Genomic DNA, 10,336 nt, shown 5'->3' with positions numbered 1-10,336 from the left:
GAACATTAGGGTAAAGAAAAGGGATCCAGGGAGGGAGCAGGGGGTTATTGGGAGAATAAAACTGGTCAAATCATGTTTTTATGTTTACATGACTGTACCACAATGAGACCCACCATTCTGTATAATTAACATGAACACACAAAAAGAACATGATGCCATTTAAAAGAAAATAGAAAACAAAACAAAAAGAGGTGTTGAGAATTAAATTCAGATAGCCAACATAACAATAACAAAAAAATAGAAAGTTCAAATGTTAACGTCATTTTCTAAAAAATGGAGAAAAAGGACAAAGAAGTGAACAAAAGCCAAGAAAAGATAAGAACATTAAAAGATCAGTTCAGAAAGGTCCATATCTGACTCCTAAAATCTCCAGAAAGAATGGGAAAAAACTGACCAACAAATCATATAAGAAAATGCTCTGAAATGTAAGGACATTTTCACACTGAAAAAGCCAACTGAGAGCCCAGCATGAGGACTGATAAAGGATCCATAGCAAAATGCCTTGCAAGGAAATTTCAGGGCAACATGATATAAAGAAGATTTCTTTAAGTGCACGGAGAGTAAAAAGCAGCTCACTAACAAAAGATCAAGAATTCTAAATGGTATCAAACTTCTCCGTAGCAACAATGGAAACTTAGGATTCTGTATTCATTCAAAATAGAAGTATGCAGGAAAATCAATGTATTTTGTATATAGAATTTAGAAAATTTGCATTTAATGCACTAATATGCAGAAGCCACTTAAGACTTGCTCTAATAAAATGAAGGCATAACTAAAATAGGGAATAACATGGAGCTAGGACACAGGGTTGCACTTAAGAGAGAAGAGGAAGGAAAAACTGGGAGCCAACTGTGCTTCAGGACTGTGGTACAGACATCTACAATGGAGCAGGGAGAGAATGCTACAAAGAACTAGAGCGAGACATTACTGTTTTCATTCTAAGGGGCACAACTAATTGACTTATTTTCTTTATTTTCATTAAAAATGAAGTTAAATAAATGTTTTTAGAAAGATGTTATGTGCTACCAAATAGCTTTATAAACATAATGTTTTGGATATTGAAAAGTAGAGAATGATTCTGCCTTAGAAGGCAGCTTTCAAAAGTGAAATAGAATCTAAGTTGTTACATGTCTTGCCCAAGGGAGGAAGATGAATTTCAAAGGATGAGTATGATAGAGACTGTTGGTGTTTGACAGACATATCTGTACTCCTGCATATTTTGCAGATTATCTTGCAGTTACATGAGGCCCTTGTGAACAGGGATGTGGCCAATGAGATGTGAGTAGAAGAAATGGAAGTTATTTTTAGGCCTGGTCCTCAAAACAGTTCTGCAAGATCCTGTCGCCATGTCTTTCTCTGCAGCAGTAGACATAGGCACTGGATTCTAGGTGGTGAGAAAAGTGCCTGACAGACATCCAAATTTGTATGAATAAGACACAAACTTCATTGTGTTAAACAACTTGAGGCTTCTTTGTTAGCATAGCACACCTTATACTTAGGCTATGTAAGAGGCAGCATAGTGTAGTGAATGAGGGCAGGGATTCTGGAATCAGACTGAATGAGTTCAAAATCTGGTGCTGGCATTTATTACTGTGGAATCTTTTTGGCAAGTGAATTTTAATATCTTAAGAGTCTCTTGGGCTGGGGATGTGGCTCAAGCGGTAGCGCGCTCACCTGGCATGTGTGCGGGCCAGGTTCGATCCTCAGCACCACATACAAACAAAGATGTTGTGTCTGCCGAGAACTAAAAAATAAATATTAAAATTCTCTCTCTCTCTCTCTCTCTTAAAAAAAAGATGTTGTGTCTGCCAAAAACTAAAAAATAAATATTAAAATTCTCTCTCTCTCTCTCTTTAAAAAAAAAAAAAGAGTCTCATTTTCCTATCCCTAAACTTGGGGTAGCAATAGTATCTATCTCATAGGGTTTCTGTGAGGATTGCAAATGTTAATATATGAAGCACTTAGAACAATTTTTAAAACATAGTAAGTTCTACATAAGTATTGGCTGTTATTATCCCCAAAAGTAGGCAAAAGCAAGGAGTGGCTTCCTAGGGGAAAAGCAATAGAATAAAATGGAATAGTAAGTTCTCTTTGAGGAATGATATGTGAAAGAAGGAGTAGGATATAAAGAATATTAAGGATCAATTTAGTTCAGGCTACTATAAAAAAGGACCATTGACTGGGTGGCTTACAAACAACAGAAACTGGTTTCTCACAGTTCTGGAGGCTGGAAGTCTGAGTCAGGATGCCAGCATGATTGAGTTTAGCGAGGGCCCTCTTCTAAGTTGAGGTTGCCAACTGACTTATAACCTTACATGGTGAAACATGTGTGAAAGCTCTCTGAGACCCTTTTAAGATACAATCCCACTCATAAGTACTTCACCCCCAAGATCTAATCATCTCCCATATGCCCCATTTCTTAATGCTGGAATTTTAACAGGAATTTTGGAGAAACACAAATATTCAGTCTATTGCAAGTATATAGCTTAATGTATTCATTAGGGTGCAATCAGGGAGGGAGGTAGAGTAAGAGTGATGCAAAGCAAGGGATTTATTAGAGAGGTTTCACCACAATGGTGTGAACTGGGTAAGGAGTCTATGGGAGGTCCTTGCTCCTGCTTCTGGTGATGGGCTTGAAGGTCAGCAGGAAGAGAAGCTGGATGAAAAGAGGAAGGGAGAAGATAAAGAAGAACCCATGAGGAAAAACTACAGTTTGCATCTATCTTCACCTCCAAACTTCATGTGAGTGTCCTGCAGAATATGGAGAAAGAGATTCAGTAGAACAGCATCTGAGTCTGTGAGTGCTAGTGGAGTCTGGCACCCATTATTGACCAACCTTCAGAATGAGATGGTTCCTGGGCTGAGGTTGTAGCTCAGTGGTAGAGCGCTTGCCTTGGACATGTGAGGCCCTGGGTTCTATCCTCAGCACCACATAAAAATAAATAAATAAAAATAAATAAATAAAGATATTGTATCCATCTACAACTAAAAAAAAATTGAAATAAAAAAGATTTTTGTTTGTTTGTTTTTGCTTCTTTTTGGCTTCCTTGGGAAATTCCTTGAGAACTTTCTTTTGTGGCCAACTAACCCAGACTCACACACTGAAATGACTTGGGGATGTATTAGCTCTGTTAAAGGTCAAATTGTGGAGGGACCCTAGATGCTATGCTGACAGCTTTGGGCTTTCTTGTGATGGCTATAGAGGTCTGTTGAAGGTTGAAAGATTGATAGATTCAGAACTGAAAGAAGTAGTATTCTCAGCTAAGTTGCTTTTGAGGATGTTGATGTGTTGTTAGAGCTGATTTTATTCACTATTTATGGTACACCTACTGTGTATTTATAAGGCAGTTCTGCCTTATTTTATTACCTGAGAAGGCTTACTGCACTTGTGTTTTTTCTGTTCATAAAGAATAATCTTTATCACCAGTACATGTTGATCATTCCAGGGACAGAGTGTTAGACATAGTAGATACAATTCAGTGTCATTGCCAGTAAAATAGTAATAATATCATCTGTTTTTAAAGTGCTTTAGGGCCTTTGGAGGAAAGGTGTTACTGGATGTAGGTATAAAGTTAAAAAGGAAATTCAAGATGAATGATGCTTATATGGTGATGGCTTAATAATGTGTTTCGGAGGGCCAGGTGAACTGCAGGGTATGAGAAAAATGAATGTTGCTACTTAATGGCTCAAGCTGTCCAAGTTTAATCATTTTAAAGAGTAGTTCTCCTTTTTAGCAGTGCTGAAAAAAAGGCATAGCGACTCTCCAAATAGGAAAAATGGCTCACAACATGATTTTTATGGCACTGGATCTGCTCTTCTCTTATTTGAAACTCTACCATCCTTCAAGGTCCACGTAGCCATGACACCTTCTCTCATGGCCTCATGCAGAGGGCATCTTTCTTTAATTGTTATAGTACTTTATACTAGTTTTTGACTTTTCCCCCATCATCTATTGTTATCTCTTCACTGGTACGGAGAGTAGGAGAAAGAGTCCAAAAGATTTAGGTTAGAATCTTGGTTCTCTGCTCAACCTGTGAACTTGGGCAAGATATGTAACAACTTAGATTCTATTTCACTTTTCAAAGTTTTACAAAATTAAATTGCAGTCCCTACCACTTAGAAATAAAATGAATGCCAGTCCTCTCTGTCTGCTTTTTCTTTCTTTAAATTATTACAGCATCACTAATTTATTTTATTCACTTTAAAAATAAGAATAGTATTATCCTACTCATTATTGATGTCTCAACATTTAGGACCATGTCTGACTATAGGCATCTAATTTAATGCCATGATGAATAAATTAAAGAACATGGAAGTTGCCTACTCTAGTTTGGGTTTCTACAGAAAAGTGGTGCTGGGGTTTGGGTAGATTCCTTATTGGGACTTTGGCTTTATACCTTCCAATGTGGTTCTTGTTTCATCAGAGAATTGAGGCTGCACATCTCAAAGGAGCTTCAATGATGACATTCACTGCTGAAGGTTAAACAAAATCAAAAGTACTCTTGGAAAGAACAGAAAGGAGCTTTTGAGGTTTCCCCATCCCTAGTTTTCACGGGGCCCAGGGGACGCTTTCAGAAGCAGAACATGATGGAGTGTTGACTCCCAGAAGTCCACCTTCTTGTCCTGAGCAGAATATCAAAGTGACGGCAGCCTTTCTGAGAGAGCGTCCTCCCATGCTGGGCCCCACTGAAAGACCATTATTAACCCCACCAATTCATGTCCAAGTGGCATCAATCATTTGGGTCACACAACGCCTGACTGTAAATTATGACATTATCTCTGAGTAGGAAGGTGATAATAATAATAATCATAAAAAAAAAAAGCTCCCGGCATGGCCCCGGCTGGCTGAGGACTTTAGCCGGATCTGTCATATTTGTTCTGAACATGAAAGGCTTGGCTGTTCCCTTGCAGGCCCATACATCACCGGACCTGTCATGGGTTTCTGTAGGACCAGTTGACATAGCTCAGAACAGCAGCTGCTGGATGGCTTTGGGGAGCCTGACTCAAGACACAGTTGCTGGGGTACAGGGACCACAAGCATTCTGCCAGAGACTGACATCCTGTTGTGCTGTCCTGCCACTGCCCTCAGTAAGTCACAACGAGGAGTAAACTGCTGTCACTGAGATGAAAGGCCCCCTTCCTCTGATCTCTCCACTACAAAATTACTTCAGTGCCACACTGTATTTTATGTCAATACCTATTTTATTTTTCAAAATTGAAAAAGATATAAGTACATTGTTCCCTGAATTCCTGATGCTCTGGGTAACCTAGCAACTGAGTATGCCACATAGCACACAACAGAACATTATCATGCACTCCGTTCAACTAACAAACAAGCAGCACAGATTTCCCTTGCAGATGATTTAGGCTAAATTAATGGTTAATAGTTGCTATTAATATTAAAAATAATAATAACCTCCTTTTTTCATTTCTTGGAGCTAGATTTGTAGGGAATAATGCTTGGTTCTAATTGTACATGTGGGAGGGTGTTTTTCACTGAGCCTACATCTTGCAAGCGATTTGCATGGGATTTAGGTAGCCAGCAGCATGCTGCAAAGTGATAATCACATGAAACAGGAGAATACATTCAGGACATTTGGAAACCATGTAAAATTTTCAAGTTCAAAATTGACTCACGCTTTCTACCTCTGGGAAGATGCTGTCAATAAGGGACTTGAGTGCACAGATCAGACTGTTTAGCCAGGCTGACCTTGTCCTCAGTGCTCAGAGAAGCCTGTGAGGAAGCCCTTGGCAAGCAGCTCTGGGACAAGAATGGAGCTATACAAGAGTCAGGGTCAGGGAGAAGTTCAAGGAGCTCTGACCTGAAAGGACACGGGCAAGGTCATGGCACAGAGCAAGAAGAGCCTTCTGAAGAATGAAAGAGGTTACAAGGAAGGGAAGAAAGAGTGAAAACAGAGGCTGGACAGAACAAAGGAAGAAATAAAGAACATCTTTGGGAACAAGGAGGAAGAGTGTGAAACACAGCACCAAGAAACAGACGGTGGGTGGGCTGATATTTGGTAATAGACAGGAAGGTCAAGAACTGGTAGATAGGTATCTAAAATGGACTTTTATGTCCACAGGTCTTTAACTTTAGATATTCTTTACATTTGACCCACCTACTTCTGTTTTGTGAATGTCAGCAACTTAGTTAACACACACACACACACACACACACACCTGCAAAACATACATTTTCATTAATGGGACTTTGTGAATAATTCACTGTTCACTCTCTCTTTTTCCCCTCCCTTGAAAGGCAATCAGTTTAATTTGGTAGTTTCTTTCTTGAACCACCAGAACTTTAAGAAGCCTTTGCAACTTTCTTAGAACTCAGACCTCAAAAAGAACCCTTGAAAAGTCCTGCTGTTTCTCTCCTTAACTAGTCACCTCAATCTGAAGAACTAAGGGCCTTTCATTTTGAGTACGTCCTGCTGCTTTTTAATAATCTACGAGTGAATTAGGCATTTTCGCCTTCAGGTTACAGCTGTTGCAAATAATGTTTCCTTCCAAACATGAAGAAAATATTTTAATACTTTCTGAGACTCTGAGCAACCTGTTATGTGAAATACATGCTCAGTTCCTCTTCCAGATTGAATTTAGTTTATTTGCAGATCTCAACAGAAAGCAGGTTTTTGGAATATTGCTTTATTTTAAAATAGAACAAAAAAGTTCGGAATGTATTTTGTTTATCCATAGGGTTAGCAATATTACCAAATTAGAATATATTTTGATATTGTGATTAGGAACAACCCTTCCCATGTCTGGTTTCTAAATGCTCTCGGTTTGTGTAGATTAAGTAGCAAACCATTTGGTTGCACTCCTTGCCACCAGGGAACTGACAGGACACTAAATATCATTGCAGTGCAGCAAAGCATGGAGATGCTCGAAGGACAGCAGAGCTGAAAACATGAATACAATGCATAAGCTTTTGACTGGATGGCAGAAGGGTGATGAAAATCTAGAAATGAACAACAATCTGAAATTGTGCAATATTTGGATTTGGTAGATTTTAAGAACAGCATTTTAGAATTCTAGCAGAAAATTGGTATGATGATTTTTTTCCGTGGAAGCTTAGAAGGATCAGCTGCTTTGAAAAAGGCCACATTAAGGTATTTGTGTCCAAACACTTGTAAAAGCCAGACCACCCATGGGGAATGTGTTCTTGTCAAAGCCACACTGGAGTGACCTGTGCATCCGAGGGTTTCTGTTGCTGAGGTGATGGGATGGGAGACTGGGAGAGATGGCTGCCTACAGAATTTGTAAGAGCACCTCAGGGCAATGGCATAGAAATGATGTACCCTTCAATGCAATAGGATTAATCTGTTAATTGCTTCAGGTATGGGCTTTTTGGGTGGGTGTGGGTTTAAGGGTTGCACCAAAAGAAGTTAACTTTTTTCTATTTTAAATACTTTTTGCTAAAAGATGTTGATAGAATGGAAAAATGTAAAGAGAAAAACTTAGAAATCCTAGGACAAATTATGAAGATAATAGACTAAAATGTCTGTGGTTTTAGTGCTTATAACTAAAAATCAAGACTTGGGAAAGTAACTCTATATCAATATATCACAGGGCCCTTTGTTTTTAATCTGCAAACAACCCAACAGACATCTATTTAAAGAATGAGTAACTTTAAAAATCTAATTTGGGGCCTGGGGTTTGGCTCAGTGGCAGAGCCCTTGCCTAGCATGTGTGAGGCACTGGGTTCGATTCTCAGCACCACATATAAATAAACAAAATAAAGGTCCGTTGACAACTAAAAAGTATTTTTAAAAAATCTGATTTGAATTTCATGAGATTTAGACTGTAAAACATCTAACAACAACAAAAATTCTTCAGCATTAAGCACAAATAGAAAATGCTTCTCACTGGTTTATGTCAGGATGCTGAAGACAAATGAACACACCCCTTCACCCATGACCAAGCATTCCTGCCATCAGCCTGAGATGGAGGGTGTCCCTGGCCACATAGCAGTTTTACACAGACAGCTTGGGAATACCTCTTGTGTATAAGGGTGAAGTGGGTATCCTTTGCTCGCAAATACTTTTCAAGGTTGGGTCCTGCTTCCTTCTGCAGATCCTCCCATTTCAGGCAAGCAGTACCCTGAGGCCTCTCAGGACATTAAGGTGTTAGAATATCATTTGAGACTTCTCTATTGGGTGTCTTAAAAGTAGAAACTTGGAGCCAGAGTAATTTCTTTGGGTGTCATTTAACCCAAATAAATGCAATAGTAATGATAGAATAATGGCCATGCCCAGTGAAGGAGATTTATTTTGAAGAGGGACAATCCCAGTATGCCTCAAATTATCTTATACCAATTACCTGCCTAGAATCAAACCATACTCGGTCTTTCAGTTGAGTGTCAATGGCCTTTCCCATTAAATGGTTACAAACTTTTTATGGAAACATTCAACTTAGCAAAAATGTCTTGTACTATATTTAGAATTTTGTCTGTTTAGCAAGGCCTTGTACGTGCTAATCTTGTACTGGCCACTGAGCTACACCCTAGCCTAAGCAATAGTCTTAAGCAATAGTCTTGTTTACAAATACGATTAGTGTTCAATTCATATAAGAACCAACAATCAACCAAAAATCAAAACAAATAAGCCCCCTTTGTAATTCCAAATTAGGTATTATTATTATATTAAAACATAGTGGTCCTGGCTGTGGGTATGCCTAAAATGTGAAAGGCCCTGGATTTAATCCCTATAAAACACACAGACCCCACAAAGCAACAACAACAACAAAATCCCTAAATCATCATCATCATCAACAACAACAACAACAACAAAACAGTAGTCCTAATTTTTTTTCTTTCCTTCTTTGGTTTTATTTGGGTACCAGGGATTGAACTCAGGGATACTTGACCATTGAATCGCATTCCAAGCTCTATTTTATATTTTATTTAGAGACAGGGTCTCACTGAGTTGCTTAGTGCCTCACTTTTGCTGAGGCTGGCTTTGAACTCGTGATCCTCCTGCCTTAGCTTCCTGAGCTTCTGGGAATATAGGCATGTGCTACTGTGCCCAGCTCAACAGTCTTAATTTTTTTTTTTACCCACTTCCTTGTCGTTTCTCAATATTTTTTCCTTTCACTATCCACTTTTACATTGGAATTGGTCAGTTATACTCTGGTAAAACAAGACAGCTATTGCAATGTTCCCACTGGAGCCTGTAGTGGGCAGATCTGGACAAGTTGCAGGGCATTATTCTGAGATGCTCTTGCAAGTGGCCACTGACATAGGGTATGCATACTGATCATTGATGAGAATTGTGCTTGCAGCTTCATAACAAATTCTATTATCTTTTGGTATCCTTGTAGCAGCTTTCTTCTGTCACTTAGTGAGTGGTATGTCTTAAATTCAAGAGTGGCAGTTTGCCTGGATTTTGTGTCATGTGTAAAGATAAATGGCAAATCAAGACCAGATAGTTTTCAGGAAGAGGTTCTGTTACATGCGAATCTAGAATCCAGAGCACTAAGAAGGCATGTTAGGTGGGGGATGCTTAATGCTATTTCTTAGGAACTCCAATGCCTGGCAAGGAGAGAAGGTTGTTTTCCCTTGTTCCTGAATAATTCAATGCACTTCCACAGAGTCCTCATTTTTTTTCATGCATGCAGTGGACATCAAAAAACTTGCTAAAGAAGGTTTAAAATTCTTTCCCATTCAAAGTAAACATTCTGGATTAATGCTCATTTTTCAAACCTGAAGAAGGAAAAAGTTGATACAGTTTGAAATTATATTGTATGGAAGTACTTAAAAATGTATGTAGAAAAATTAGGAAAATTTGAAGCATTTTTGTTTCACAAAAGAAAATGCCAACCTCTGAATCAAAACATGACTTTAATCACCATTTTTTCATGCGTTTTGAATTATAATTATAAAAATGCCAACTATGAAGTAATTGGCTGGTACCAAGAATTGATTAACTCACACTTTATTACTGTTACTGTTTCTGTTTCTTTCTTTCAAGGAGCCACCAAGCAACACACAAACACTGGCACAAACTAGAGATCAGACTTCCAAGCTGGGAGGATATTTTTGGCCTTGCTCTTTTACACTGAGAGCTGAAAAGTGGTGCACTGTGTGTATGTGTGTGTGCACATGATGCATGTTTACATAGCTTCTGTTAAGAGATTCTTGTTTATTTTTTATGACTACTTAAAAATACTTTACAATATCACAATATGTACCTACCTAAGCAATTTGTTTATTTTCCCAGAAATTGCAGATACAAGCATAGCTTTGTTTTAAGGTAGATTTACTTAAAGCAATGACAAAAAAAAAAAAAAAAAAAAAAAAAAAAAAAAAAAAAAAAAAAAAAAAAAAAAAAAAAAA

This window comes from Marmota marmota, unplaced genomic scaffold (genome assembly GCF_001458135.2).
Source record: "Marmota marmota marmota unplaced genomic scaffold, marMar, whole genome shotgun sequence".
Classification (NCBI taxonomy): Eukaryota; Metazoa; Chordata; class Mammalia; order Rodentia; family Sciuridae; genus Marmota; species Marmota marmota.
The sequence above is the reverse complement of the archived record's forward strand: the minus strand, read 5'-3'. Positions refer to the sequence as shown.